Raw genomic sequence first — 16536 nt, 5'->3', positions numbered from 1 at the left:
CAATTGTCATTTTACTTCGCGTTTTCCATATGTGCTGATTCACTAGACATTATTAACCAATAAAAATCTTTAAGTTTATCATCAATGTTATATATTATTCCATAAAATACAGTTTCTGGTGTAATTGAAATATTAACACCAATAGATTTAATTTGTTCCCATATTTTTCAGATCTACTGCATTCAATCAACAGATGCTCCAAAGTTTCATCTGCATCACAATCAGGCATTGGGCAGGATTTAGTTGTAACAAAGCAACTCCATTTTACAATAGCTCTCACTTGCAATCTCCTCACTGATATTAGCCAGGCTATATCTCTCATACTTTCAGAAATGTTTTTTTATTGAACGTAGCCTACCCAGTGATAAAAATGCGCGTATATTTCACAAACGTATTGTCCAAGACAATATATGACCACTCAGTCGCATAAGGGACATATCTATGCGTAAAACCAATGATAAGATTTAATATTCATTCAATGTTTAGGAGATATATTGACATGGTATATATTTTTTTTAAAACGTTGTCTCGTATATTTCGTTATTCAGTGAGCAGCGTTGTCACTGCTGTATTGGCATATTTGAGGGCTAATGTCGGGTTTATCCTGTTGCTACGGAATATTGCATTACATTACAGGCATTTGGCAGACGCTCCTATCCAGAGCGACGTACAACAAAGTGTTTAACCATAACCAGGAACAAGTGTGTCGAAAACCCTAGAGGGAAGTCTCCTACCGTTCCAAGTGCAGGGAACAACCGCATAGTTCAACGTGGACCCTGTAGGTTAAACTGGTTAAGACTAACACAAACAAGAACAGCAACAACGCAGTCTATGCTGAAATACAAGCAGTTAAGACACCTACGAAACAACTACCTAGTTACAACCCTAAGATTACAGTCAATGTAGAGATTAAATTGAGAAGACGATTTCTCTCAGCATAATGACAGATTTAAAGACTAAACGAACTCACCCGATATTGTCTTCAAATGGACCGTATTATTTATTTAGACATTGGCCGACTACAGCATAAATTGCGTCTTTTGTTTACATTCAATATTAGTAATTGCAGCGAGAAACTGCAGCTGTAGGTCTTTATGTTATTGTAGCAACGAAACGAAGCGGACTATATATGTATTAGGCTACCGTCATTGTTTCATTATATCAGCGTGTTGTCGCGCGTTTGCACAGAAACTCAGAACCTATCAATGAAATGGACTTTACTTTTTTTTATAAATAAACTTTATTTAAATTATACAAGTTATTACAGACAATTACATAAACAAGAAAATCTAAATACATTAGGCAAAGCATCTTCTATATTAAAAGTCCAGAGTTTGCCAAAGATACAGACTACAGCATGAATTGCGTCTTTTGTTTACATTCAATATTAGTAATTGCAGCGAGAAACTGCAGCTGTAGGTCTTTATGTTATTGTAGCAACGGAACGAAGCGGACTACATATGTATTAGGCTACCGTCATTGTTTCATTATACCAGCGTGTTTTCGCGCGTTTGCACAGAAACTCAGAACCTATCAATGAAATGGACTTTACTTTTTTGTATAAATAAACTTTATTTAAATTATACAAGTTATTACAGACAATTACATTAACAAGAAAATCTAAATACATTAGGCAAAGCATCTTCTATATTAAAAGTCCAGAGTTTGCCAAAGATACAGACTACAGCATAAATTGCGTATTTTGTTTACATTCAATATTAGTAATTGCAGCGAGAAACTGCAGCTGTAGGTCTTTATGTTATTGTAGCAACGGAACGAAGCGGACTATATATGTATTAGGCTACCGTCATTGTTTCATTATACCAGCGTGTTTTTGCGCGTTTGTACAGAAACTCAGAACCTATCAATGAAATGGACTGTACTTTTTTAAAATAAAATAACTTTATTTCAATTATACAAGTCATTACAAACAATTACATAAACAAGAAAATCTAAATACATTAGGCAAAGCATCTTCTATAGTAAAAGTCCAGAGTTTGCCAAAGATACAGACTACAGGATAAATTGCGTCTTTTGTTAATATTCAATATTAGTAATTGCAGCGAGAAACTGCAGCTGTAGGTCGTTATGTTATGGTAGCAACGGAACTAAGCGGACTATATATGTATTAGGCTACCGTCATTGTTTCATTATACCAGCGTGTTTTCGCGCGTTTGCACAGAAACTCAGAACCTATCAATGAAATGGTTTAGCTATTTCTCAGCAGAACGACAGATTTAAAGACTTAACGAACTCACCCGATACTGTCTTCAAATGGATCCATGCCAAAGAAAAGTAATTATTCATCCTCTCAGAAAGCTTTTACTAAGAAACTTTGGGTAGCCTATCCTAGCATGCACGCTAGGTGGCAGTGTCAGACCGTCTCCTCACTGCTAAAAACTAGACCTACGGTGTCGGATTACTTGCGTCGCCATGGTTGTCGCTTGCCGTAAAGAAGTTTACTCGATGTCGTAATCGTTTAGATTTGGAGCTCCAGCTTTTCCGCACCCCACCTAATGAAAAAGTCCAAATGGTGTGCAAACCATATGGCGGACATAGGTGCTCCCAATAGGAAAGTTGGAGAGCACATTCAGATGCATCAGTCGATGACGTTTTGTATTGATCTGACTTACGGTGTGGGAGTTATGGCCTTTTAAAGTATGATCCTTTCTTATAGCGCCACCATCTGGCCGACATAGGTGATTTTTAGTGCCTGAGTAGTGGGGGGCCATAGGAACCCACCTGCCAAATTTGGTTGGTCTACAACTTATGGTTGCTGAGCCTCAGACATTTTAGTGGAGAAAACTGCCACGCCCCAACTAAAAAGTCTAAATGGCGGGCAAACAATATGGCGGACATAGGTGGGGCCAATGGCAAAGTTGTAGAGCACGTTCAGATACATATGTCGATGAAGTTTTGTGTTGATCTAACTTATGGTGTGGGAGTTATGGCCTTGTACGCGTTACCCTTTGTTATAGCGCCACCATCTGGCCGACATACGTGATTTTTAGTGCCTGAGTAGTGGGGGCCCATAGGAACCAACCTGACAAATTTGGTTGCTCCAGGACTTATGGTTACTGAGCCTCAGACACTTTTAGCGGAGAAAAATAATAATAATAATAATAAGAATAATCCTAACAGATACAATAGGGTTCCACCAGCTTCGCTGCTTGGACCCCTAATAATAATAATAATCCTAACAGATACAATAGGGTTCCACCAGCTTCGCTGCTTGGACCCCTAATTAAAGCCGCAAGCGGCGTTGGAAGGGGTCCAAGCATTGGCAGCATCGCGCCCCCTACGGAGCGATTTTAAAATGGCTGTGTCCTCATGGTCATACGCCTTCACCCAACATATGTACTGAATATTGTGATGATCGTATAAATAATAGATGACTTATGGCCAATTTTGTGCTAAGAGACGCTGGCTGATGACTTAGTTGCGTCGCCATGGATGTGTCCTGACAGCTTCCCGTCAAGGCCTTGACTATGTCGTAACATTTAGATGGCATGTCGTAACACTTAGATGGCCGAGCGTGTATGTACAGCTGCAGCGCTTCCTGCCGCAACTAAAAAAGCACCACACTAGTGTTGTCACGATACCAAAAATTTGACTTTGATACCGATACCAGGTTTAGTATCACGATACTCGATACTGATAAAGTACTCGGTACCTAACGATACTGAAATTACCCTAATAGGTCAGGAACGTAATGTCCACAAGGGCTGACCTCATTTTCAAATTCATGGTTTATGAACAACCTGGTTCATTAACAACCTTTAAGTTGAAGCCTCTGCAACATATGAATATGCATAGGCCTAGTGTTACAACACTGAACAACGGAGAAATATGTTAAATATATTTCTGGAATTGAACAGTTGTAAACTAAATAATCTTTAAAACAGGTCTTTCACCTTTAAATAGATTTAAAAACAGCATATTGTAATAACAATACAGCATCTATCTATAATGAAATATTTCCAAATTGGAACACCTATTGCTACTGAAGTGAACTGAGTCAAAGCTTGCGCTGTATCAGGGAAGAGAATGCACAAGCGCAGGTCACCTCACTTGGCAACCTTAGTTGCTACTGCCATCTAGCGAAGATTCTGACAAACTGCGCTTTTCATCCTCTAAATCAGTAATGCGGGAAACACATTTCCCTGGCTTTTCCATTTGACGCAGAACTACCGAACGTCGGAAAATTCAAATACGAAACCGTTTTTTTTTTTTTTTTTTTTTTAAGTACCGAGAAAGTGCTGAAGTTTTGGTATACCGTGCAACACTACCTCAGACACATATTCCAATCCATTGCTCAGCTTAGCAGAGAATGCACATTTCAGAGCGCCACAGAGACAGATAGAATAATAACACATGAATGCACATTTCAAATAATAAATACGACATTGAGAAAAAACAGAAGAAAGACTGAATATCAACTCGCGAATTGCCTGCTGCTCGCAAAGAAGCCTACCGTTTAATTTATTTATTTAGACATTGGCAGATGAGAAGAGTTTTAGTAACGCTGACCTATAAAACGCTATTCCAAAAGCAAAATCAGACATGTTATACATCGTTAGAAAGCTTATAATCTCACCTACTGAATAAATGAACTGTCAATCAAGCCAAATTGGACTAAGAAGAACGACAACGCTGTACGCAACAGGTGTGGTATTACGCACAGCTATTTTTGAAAAAATCCGACATTTCACAAACGGATTATCCAAGACAATATATGGCCACTCATTCGCAAAAGGGACATCTCTACGCGTAAAACCAATGGTAAGATTGTATATTTATTCAATGTGTAGTCCCAGATATTGACTGTAGAATGACGTGGTAATTAAAAAAAAAAAGTTAGTCTCGCTTATTTCGTCATTCAGTTAGCAGCGTTTTCACTGCTGTATTGGCATATTTTAGGGCTAATGTCGGGTTCATCTTGTTGCTACGGAATATTGCATTACATTACAGGCATTTGGCAGAAGCTCTTATCCAGAGCGATGTACAACAAAATGTATAACCATAACCAGGAACAAGTGTGTCGAAAACCCTAGAGGGCAGTAGCCTACCGTTCTAAGTGCAGGGAACAACCGCATTGTTCAACTTAAACCCTGTAGGTTACACTGATTAACACTAACACAGACAAGAACAGCAACAACGCAGTCCATGCACAAATACAAGCAATAGTTAAGACGAGTTAAGTCACCTACGAAACAACTACATAGTTACAACCCCAAGCATGCAGTCAATTTAGAGATTAAATTGAGAATACGATTTCTCTCAGCATAATGACGGATTTAAAGACTAAACGAACTCACCCGATATTGTCTTCAAACGGACCGTATTATTTATCTAGACATTGGCAGACTACAGCATAAATTGCGTCTTTTGTTTATATTCAATATTAGTAATTGCAGCGAGAAACTGCAGCTCTAGGTCGTTATGTTATGGTAGCAACGGAACGAAGCGGACTATATATGCATTAGGCTACCGTTATTATTTAATTATACCAGCGTGTTTTCGCGCGTTTGCACAGAAACTCAGAACTCATAAATAAAATGGTTTAGCTGTTTTCAGCATAATGACGGATTTAAAGAGTAACGAACTCACCTGTTATTGTCTTCAAATGGATCCATGTCAAAGAAAAGTAGTGATTCATCCTCTCAAAGCTTTACCGTAGCGTATTATTTATGTAGACATTGGCAGAGTACAGTATAAATTGCGTCTTTTGTGAATATTCAATGTTAGAAATTGCAGCGAGAAACTGCAGCTGTAGACACAAGATAGTCTGTTATGTTATGGTAGCAACGGAACGAAGCGGACTATGTATGTATTACCGTCATTGTTTTATTAAAACAGCGTGTTTTCGCGCGTTTGCACAGAAACTCAAAAACTACCAATAAAATGGTTTAGCTTTTTCTCACCATAATGACAGATTTAAAGACTTAACGAACTCACCCGAAACTGTCTTCAAATGGATCCATGCCAAAGAAAAGTAATTATTCGTCCTCTCAGAAAGGTTTTACTGAAAAACTTTGGGTAGCCTATCCTAGCATGCACGCTAGGTGGCACTGTCAGACCGTGCTTTCACTGCTAAAAACTAGACCCTACGGTGTCGGATTACTTGCGTCGCCATGGTTGTCCCTTGCCGTAAAGAAGTTTACTCGATGTCGTAACCGTTTAGATTTGGAGCTCCAGCTTTTCCGCACCCCACCTAATGAAGAAGTCCAAATGGTGTGCAAACCATACGGCGGACATAGGTGCTCCCAATAGGAAAGTTGTAGAGCACAGTCAGATGCATCAGTCGATGAAGTTTTGTGTTGATCAGACTTACGATGTGGGAGTTATGACCTTTTAAAGTATGATCCTTTGTTATAGCGCCACCATCAGGCCGACATAGGTGATTTTTAGTGCCTGAGTAGTGGGGGGCGATAGGAACCCACCTACCAAATTTGGTAGGTCTACAACTTATGGCTGCTGAGACTCAGACATTTTAGCTGAGAAAACTGCCACGCCCCAACTAAAAAGTCTAAATGGCGGGCAAACAATATGGCGAACATAGGTGGGGCCAATGGCAAAGTTGTAGAGCACGTTCAGATGCATAGGTCGATTAAGTTTTGTGTTGATCTGACTTATGGTGTGGGAGTTATGGCCTTTTACGCAAAACCCTTTGTTATAGCGCCACCATCAGGCCAACGCATGTGGTTTTTAGTTCCTGAGTAGTGGGGGCCCATAGGAACCCACCTGTCAAATTTGGTCGCTCCAGGACTTATGGTTGCTGAGCCTCAGACACTTTTACCGGAGAAAAATAATAATAATAATAATAATAATTAAAGCCGCAAGCGGCGTTGGGAGGGGTCCAAGCATTGGCACCATAGCGCCCCCTATGGAGCAATTTTAAAATGGCTGTGTCCTCATGGTCATACGCCTTCACCCAACATATGTACTGAATATTGTGATGATCGTATAAGAAATAGATGACTTATGGCCAATTTTGTGCTAAGAGACGCTGGCTGATGACTTAGTTGCGTCGCCATGGATGATTCCTGACAGCTTCCCGTCAAGGCCTTTACTATGTCGTAACACTTAGATGGCATGTCATAACACTTAGATGGTCCGGTGTGCATGCACAGCTGCAGCGCTTCCCTGCCGCAACTAAAAAAAGCGCCACACTAGTGTTGTCACAATACCAAAATTTTGACTTTGATACCGATACCAGGTTTAGTATCACGATACTCGATACTGATTCAATACTCTATACATAACGATACTGAAATTACCTTAATAGATCAGGAACGTAATGTCCACAAGGGCTGACCTCATTTTCAAATTCATGGTTTATGAACAACCTGGTTCATTAACAACCTTTAAGTTGAAGCCTCTGCAACATATGAATATGCATAGGCCTATAGTGTTACAACACTGAACAATGGAGAAATATGTTAAATATATTTCAGAAATTGAACAGTTGTAAACTGAATAATCTTTAAAACAGGTCTTTCACCTTTAAATAGATTTAAAAACAGCATATTGTAATAACAATACAGCATCTATCTATAATAAAATATTTCCAAATTGGAACACCTATTGCTACTGAAGTGAACTGAGTGAAAGCTTGCGCTGTATCAGGGAAGTGAATGCACAAGCGCAGGTCACCTCACTTGGCAACCTTAGTTGCTACTGCCATCTAGCGAAGATTCTGACAAACTACACTTTGCATCCTCTAAATCAGTAATGCGGGAGACACATTTCCCTGGCTTTTACATTTGACTCAGAACTACCTAACGTCGGAAAATTCAAATACGAAACCGTTTTTTTTTTTTTTTAAGTACCGAGAAAGTGCTGAAGTTTTGGTATACCGTGCAACACTACGTCAGACACATATTCCAATCCATTGCTCAGTTTAGCAGAGAATGCACATTTCAGAGCGCCACAGAGACAGATAGAATAATAACACATAAATACACATTTCAAAAAATAAATACGACATTGAGAAAAAACGGAAGAAAGACTGAATATCAACTCGCGAATTGCGTGCTGCTCGCAAAGAAGCCTACCGTTTTATTTATTTATTTAGACATTGGCAGATGAGAAGAGTTTTAGTAAGGCTGACCTATAAAACGCTATTCCAAAAGCAACATCAGACATGTTATACATCGTTAGAAAGCTTATAATCTCACCTACTGAATAAATGAACTGTCAATCAAGCCAAATTGGACTAAGAAGAACGACAACGCCGTACGCAACAGGTGTGGTATTACGCACAGCTATTTTTGAAAAAATCCGACATTTCACAAACGGATTATCCAAGACAATATATGGCCACTCATTCGCAAAAGGGACATCTCTACGCGTAAAACCAATGGTAAGATTGTATATTTATTCAATGTTTAGTCCCAGATATTGACTGTAGAATGACGTGATCATTTTTTAAAAAAAGTTAGTCTCGCTTATTTCGTCATTCAGTTAGAAGCGTTTTCACTGCTGTATTGGCATATTTTAGGGCTAATGTCGGGTTTATCGTGTTGCTACGGAATATTGCATTACATTACAGGCATTTGGCAGCCGCTCTTATCCAGAGCGACGTACAACAAAATGTATAACCATAACCAGGAACAAGTGTGTCGAAAACCCTAGAGGGCAGCAGCCTACCGTTCTAAGTGCAGGGAACAACCGTATGGTTCAACTTGGACCCTGTAGGTTAAACTGATTAACACTAATACAAACAAGATCAGCAGCAACGCAGTCTATGAAAAAATTCAAGCAATAGTTAAGACGAGTTAAGACTAAGTCATCTACGAAACAACTACCTAGTTACAACCCTAAGCTTACAGTCAATTTAGAGATTAAATTGAGAATACGATTTCTCTCATCATAATGACGGATTTAAAGACTAAACGAACTCACTCGATATTGTCTTCAAATGGACCGTATTATTTATTTAGACATTGGCAGACTACAGCATAAATTGCGTCTTTTGTTTATATTCAATATTAGTAATTGCAGTGAGAAACTGCAGCTGTAGGTCGTTATGTTATGGTAGCAACGGAACGAAGCGGACTATATATGTATTAGGCTACCGTCATTGTTTCATTATACCAGCGTGTTTTCGCGCGTGTGCACAGAAACTCAGAACCTAAAAAATTATTATTTTTTTTAATTATAAAAAATTAAACGAACTCACGGTCACTGTCTTCCAATGCTTCCCGACGGTCAGACCGTCCCCTCACTGATAAAAACAAGACCCTACGGCAATAGTTAAGACGAGTTAAGTCACCTACGAAACAACTACCTAGTTACAACCCTAAACTTACAGTCGATTTAGAGATTAAATTGAGGATACGATTTACAGCATAAATTGCGTCTTTTGTTTATATTCAATATTAGTAAATGCAGCGAGAAACTGCAGCTGTAGGTCATTATGTTATGATAGCAACGGAACGAAGCGGACAATATATGTATTAGGCTACCGTCATTGTTTCATTAGACCAGCGTGTTTTCGCGCGTTTTCACAGAAACTCACAACCAATAAATAAAATGGTTTAGCTGTTTCTCAGCATAATGACAGATTCAAAGACTAAACGAACTCACCCGATACTGTCTTCAAATGGATCCATGCCAAGTAAAAGTAATTATTCATCCTCTCAGAAAGCTTTTACTAAGAAACTTTGGGTAGCCGATCTTAGCATGCACGCTAGGTGGCAGTGTCAGACCGTGCTTTCACTGATAAAAACTAGCGTCGCCATGGTTGTCGCTTGCCGTAAAGAAGTTTACTCGATGTCGTAATCGTTTGGATTTGGAGCTCCAGCTTTTCCGCACCCCACCTAATGAAAAAGTCCAAATGGTGTGCAAACCATATGGCGGACATAGGTGCTCCCAATAGGAAAGTTGTAGAGCACATTCAGATGCATCAGTCCATTAAGTTTTGTGTTGATCTGACTTACGGTGTGGGAGTTATGGCCTTTTAGACTATGATCCTTTGTTATAGCGCCACCATCTGGCCGACATAGGTGATTTTTAGTGCCTGGGTAGTGGGGTGCCATAGGAACCCACCTACCAAATTTGGTTGGTCTACAACTTATGGTTGCTGAGCCTCAGACATTTTTGCAGAGAAAACTGCCACGCCCCAACTAAAAAGTCTAAATGGCAGGCAAACAATATGGCGGACAAAGGTGGGGCCAATGGCAAAGTTGTAGAGCACGTTCAGATGCATAGGTCGATGAAGTTTTGTGTTCATCTAACTTATGGTGTGGGCGTTATGGGCTTTTACGCGTTACCCTTTGTTATAGCGCCACCATCTGGCTGACTTACGTGCTTTTTAGTGCCTGAGTAGTGGGGGACCATAGGAACCCACCTGCCAAATTTGGTTGCTCCAGGACTTATGGGTGCTGAGCCTCAGACACTTTTAGCGGAGAAAAATAATAAGAATAATCCTAACAGATACAATAGGGTTCCACCAGCTTCGCTGCTTGGACCCCTAATAATAATCCTAACAGATACAATAGGGTTCCACCAGCTTCGCTGCTTGGACCCCTAATTAAAGCCGCAAGCGGCGTTGGGAGGGGTCCAAGCATTGGCACCATCGCGCCCCCTATGGAGCGATTTTAAAAAGGCTGTGTCCTCATGGTCATACGCCTTCACCCAACATATGTACTGAATATTGTGATGATCGTATAAAAAATAGATGACTTATGGCCAATTGTGTGCTAAGAGACGCTGGCTGATGACTTAGTTGCGTCGCCATGGATGTGTCCTGACAGCTTCCCGTCAAGGCCTTGACTATGTCGTAACATTTAGATGGCATGTCGTAACACTTAGATGCGCCGAGGGTATGTACAGCTGCAGCGCTTCCCTGCCGCAACTAAAAAAAGCGCCACACTAGTGTTGTCACGATACCAAAATTTTGACTTTGATACCGATACCAGGTTTAGTATCACGATACTCGATACTGATAAAATACTTGGTACCTAACGATACTGAAATTACCTTAATAGTATCAGGAACGTAATGTCCACAAGGGCTGACCTCATTTTCAAATTAATGGTTTATGAACAACCTGGTTTATTAACAACCTTTAAGCTGAAGCCTCTGCAACATATGAATATGCATAGGCCTATAGTGTTACAACACTGAACAATGGAGAAATATGTTAAATATATTTCTGAAATTGAACAGTTGTAAACTAAATAATCTTTAAAACAGGTCTTTCACCTTTAAATAGATTTAAAAACAGCATATTGTAATAACAATACAGCATCTATCTATAATAAAATATTTCCAAATTGGAACACCTATTGCTACTGAAGTGAACTGAGTCAAAGCTTGCGCTGTATCAGGGAAGAGAATGCACAAGCGCGGGTCACCTCACTTGGCAACCTTAGTTGCTACTGCCATCTAGCGAAGATTCTGACAAACTACGCTTTTCATCCTCTAAATCAGTAATGCGGGAAACACATTTCCCTGGCTTTTCCATTTGACTCAGAACTACCGAACGTCGGAAAATTCAAATACGAAACCGTTTTTTTTTTTTTTTTTTTAAGTACAGAGAAAGTGCTGAAGTTTTGGTATACCGTGCAACACTACGTCAGACACATATTCCAATCCATTGCTCAGCTTAGCAGAGAATGCACATTTCAGAGCGCCACAGAGACAGATAGAATAATAATAAATACGACATTGAGAAAAAACGGAAGAAAGACTGAATATCAACTCGCGAATTGCGTGCTGCTCGCAAAGAAGCCTACCGTTTAATTTATTTATTTAGACATTGGCAGATGAGAAGAGTTTTAGTAACGCTGACCTATAAAACGCTATTCCAAAAGCAAAATCAGACATGTTATACATCGTTAGAAAGCTTATAATCTCACCTACTGAATAAATGAACTGTCAATCAAGCCAAATTGGACTAAGAAGAACGACAACGCCGTACGTAACAGTTGTGGTATTACGCACAGCTATTTTTGAAAAAATCCGACATTTCACAAACGGATTATCCAAGACAATATATGGCCACTCATTCGCAAAAGGGACATCTCTACGCGTAAAACCAATGGTAAGATTGTATATTTATTCAATGTGTAGTCCCAGATATTGACTGTAGAATGACGTGGTAATTTAAAAAAAAAAAGTTAGTCTCGCTTATTTCGTCATTCAGTTAGCAGCGTTTTCACTGCTGTATTGGCATATTTTAGGGTTAATGTCGGGTTCATCTTGTTGCTACGGATTATTGCATTACATTACAGGCATTTGGCAGACGCTCTTATCCAGAGCGACGTACAACAAAATGTGTAACCATAACCAGGAACAAGTGTGTCGAAAACCCTAGAGGGCAGTAGCCTACCGTTCCAAGTGCAGGGAACAACCGCATAGTCCAACTTGGACGCTGTAGTTTAACGAATTTAAAAACAACAAGAAAGCCCCCAACCAAGTCCTCACACAACAAATTTAAGACGAGTTAAGTCACCACAAACAACTACATAAAAAACCCCTAAACCCCACAGTCAATTTAGAGATTAAATTAAAACAATTTGTCCGATAATGAGGATTTTAAGACAAAACGAACTCCCCCGATATTGTTTTCCAACCGGACCTTTATTAATCGGCATATTTGAAGATTATTGGCAGACAAACAGCATAAATTGCGTCTTTTGTTTATATTCTTTAAGTATTGAGCGAAAACTGCAACTCTAGGTCGTTATGTTACAAAAACCAACCACTTTATTTCATACGTTATTACTTTCAAAATAGCGTTTCCAGCGTTTGCACGGGAAACTCAGAACCCATAAATAAATTTTAGCTTTTTCCCCAGCATAATGACGGTTTTAAGAAAACGAACTCACCTGTTATTGTCTTCAAAAGGATCCTTTGAAAAAAAAAGACCATCCTTTTCCGCTTTCGAACCGTTTATTTTTATTTAGATATGGCCCCCAAACAAAATTGCCTTGGAATATTCAATGTTTAAAACAGGGAACTGCAGCTGTAGAATAAGATAGTCTGTTATTGAAAGCACCAACCCAAGGGCTTATATTCGAAGTAACCTTCATTGTTTTATTATACCTTTTTGTTTTCCCTTTACAAAAACTCGAACCATATAAATAAATGGTTTAACTATTTCTCAGATAATGACAGATTCAAAGACTAAACAACCCCCCCGATAACTGTCTTAAAATGGATCCATGCCAAAAGAAAAGTAATTATTCATCCTCCAAAAAGCTTTTACTCTGAAAATTTTTTGGTCGCCTATCCTAGCATGATTAGGTGGCAGTGCCGACCTGTTTTTCATAAAAACCACGCCCCTTTTTGCCCCCTTCCGAAAGTTTAAATTATGTGGGGAACCTTTTGGATTTATTCGTTTTCCGCCCCCCAACAAATTGAAAAACAAAAAAACCAGGGCGGAATAGATTTCCAAAGGGAAAGTTGTAGAGCAATTAGATCCCATCAGTGATGGAGTTTTGTAATCTGACTTAGGTTTTGAGTTTGGCCCTTTTTAAAAACCCTTGGCCTTTGATGCCCACCCATCCTGGCGAAAAAAGGTTTTTTTTAGTGCCTGTGGGGTCCCTTGGGAAACCCCAAACCTGCCAAATTTTTCGACAATTTTGGTTGCAACCCTTTTGGGACATTTTAGTGAGAAAACTGCCACACCCCAACTAAAAAGTCAAAAGGCGGAAAAACCCAAAAATGGGAATAGGTGGTGCCAACAAAGTTTGCAATTTTGATATAGGTCGATGAAGTTTGTTTTTGATTTTAAAGGGTTTAAATTTAATTCCCCCTTACCAAAAAACCCCGTTGAAAGCCCCCCATCGGGCCCGAGACGTGATTTTTAGTGCCTGAGGGGCCCATAGGAACCCCCACCTCCAAAAAGGGCCCCCAATTATTTGACCCTCAGAATTTTTAGGGGAAAAAAATAAATAAAAAGCGGAAGGGCGTTGGGGGGTCCTGCTTCCCCACCATCCCCAGGGAGGATTTTTAAAAGGCTGTGTCCCCATTGGGCATACGCCTTCACCCAACATATGTACTGGGAAAATTGTGATTTTTCTTTGCCCAAAAAGATATAATAATCGGGGGCTAAAGACGCTGGCTGATGACCTGTGCTTTCCCCCATGTGTGTCCTGACAGCTTCCCGTCAAGGCCTTGACTAGTCGAACATTTAGAGCCCAAAGGGCGAACAACCATCGGGCCAGTTGCAGCGCTTCCTCTGCCGCAAATTAAAAGCGCCACACTAGTGTTGTCACCCAACAAAATTTTACTTTGATACCGACCCTTTTAGTTAATCATGATACCGTACTGATAAAATACTGTACCTAAACATACTGGAAAATTTCCTTAAATAGATCAGGAACGTAATGTCCACAAGGCTGACCTCATTTTCAAATTATGGTTTATGAACAACCTGGTTCATTAACAACCCAAGTTGAAGCCCCTGCAACATATATTTATAGGCTATAGGACAACACTGAACAATGGGGGAAATATGTTAAATATATTTTTGAAATTGAACAGTTGTAAAATAAAAATCTTTAAAAGGTCTTTTCCCCCCAAGCAAACCTTATAAACCATGTTGAAATTGTGTTCAGTGGGGAAAAATAATTTTACCATAATTAGAACCTTTTTATCCATTATGAATTTTCTTTTCCATCTGTTTTTAGTACCCTAATCAAAATTTTCAACAGTTACCACCTCCTCATTTTAACCCCCCCCCTTTTTGGCACAAGGGCCCGCACATAGATGTGGGAAGTTTTATTGTTACAGAAAGAAGGATATTGTGTGCAAGTTTGGTTTGCCAGGGAAAGATGTAACAGCTGTGTTTTTTTTATGCTCATACACAGGGGTTTTAAAATTGGGGTTTGAGGGTGGACCCTTTAGATCCAGTGGGAGGTGGGTGAAAAAGGTCCAAACAATGAATTCTCAGCTTTAAAAAGTTATATCTTTAATGGGGGTTTTAAAAAAAAGAAATTAAAGAAAACAATGTTTGAAAAGAATTTTACTTTTTGATGCAAGCTTTACATAATATATCGTGTTTTTTATGTCATTAATGCTGAGAATTTTTACCCAAAATAATCGGTCATCCTCCTCTTGTCCTCATTTTCTTCCTTCTTTATCCATCTTTCTAAACTGGTGAGGCGCAAAATTTTCCCTTTTAAAAATTTAATCATTGACCCAAAACTGTTTTCATTCATTTTCAGTGATTAAAAGACAAAATTTACCTTATAAATTGGAAAGGGACACAGTTTCTTTGCATTGTGTATGAGAAAGAAAGGCTTTAAAAAAACGTTTAATAAAGCAGCGGAAATTTCTTCCCGTTTTTCCCTTGAGTATCAACAATTAATCCACAAAAGTTACCAAAATTTTACAAAAATAAAGCCTCCCAGTTTAAAAGGAAACCCCAAGCCTTATAGCTTCATTTTTTATTTATTTGGGAATTGGGGTATTAATCATTTTTCCGGATTTTCCCTCTTTTGCCGCCTCATATATAATTTTTGCAATCAAAAATTAAAAAAAACAAAACTTGGTTTGGGGTAGGGGCGTGGTTTGGGGGCCCCCCCTGGAGGGAAGTCCCCCAAAACCTCCGCCTCGCCGGTTAGTGATCGGTCGGTCCGGATTAATAATTGCGTTCACAGCCTGGGGGCTTAAGCGGTCACGAGGCAGGGGGGAAAAAGGATAACGGAGGGGGGCTGTAAGGCTTTAGAAACTGTGTGTAATGGGGAAAACAAAATTTTAAAAAAAAGATTTTTTTTTCTAAAAATAAATCCGCTTCTCTGTCTGTAAACCCTTGCACAACTTGCCAAAACTAGTAGGTTTTGTTTTTCCGATTCAAAAAGCAAACGCTGATAAGATTTTGGTGTTCTTGTGGAAAAGGTAGACTACTTGGTGATTAATTCGATTTTTAAAAGAAAAATTAAATTTTTAGATTTAATTTCCCCAAAGGGAAGACGTCTAGTTGGCTACTTGCCATTTGTTTAAACCCCGTTTGTGGCCTTTGTTTTAAAAAGGGGAATTTAAATAATGAAACAGGTTGAATAAATGATTTTTTAAAAGGGAAAATTTTTTGCGCCAACAGCTCACCAGTCCCGCTGAATAAAACATTTTTAAATGGGAAATATTCAATCTAGCTTAGCTGCTGACCAGCAACCTGCTGATTTTGCCCACAACGTGCCATAGCCGCTTTGGCTGATCTTCCCCTTTTTAAATGGCAAATACCCATGTTAATGAAATTATCCGATCCATTTCAAAAAAACCAAGACGATCAAAAATATTTTCTTTCGCCTGTCTATATAAACACGTCTTCAAGTTTTTTTTCTTCGATTTGATTGGTTGGGGAAAATCCCGCCAAGGAACACATGGATGGAGTCGAGCCTTAAAACTCCGTCAAATTTAACAAAGGTGGGGGACGCCGCCCACCCGTCCCCCCCCCCCAAATTAACGTTTGGTCTGCTTTTCTGGGCCCTGTTCCTAAATATCTCAACCTTCTCGGAAATTTTTCCCCTTTGGAAACAGTCCCCTGCTTTCCTGCCCTTTCTGTGTTCATTCTTCCCCTTG

Source organism: Anguilla rostrata, chromosome 3, assembly GCF_018555375.3.
Source record: "Anguilla rostrata isolate EN2019 chromosome 3, ASM1855537v3, whole genome shotgun sequence".
NCBI classification, from domain to species: Eukaryota; Metazoa; Chordata; class Actinopteri; order Anguilliformes; family Anguillidae; genus Anguilla; species Anguilla rostrata.
This window is presented reverse-complemented; position numbering follows the sequence as displayed.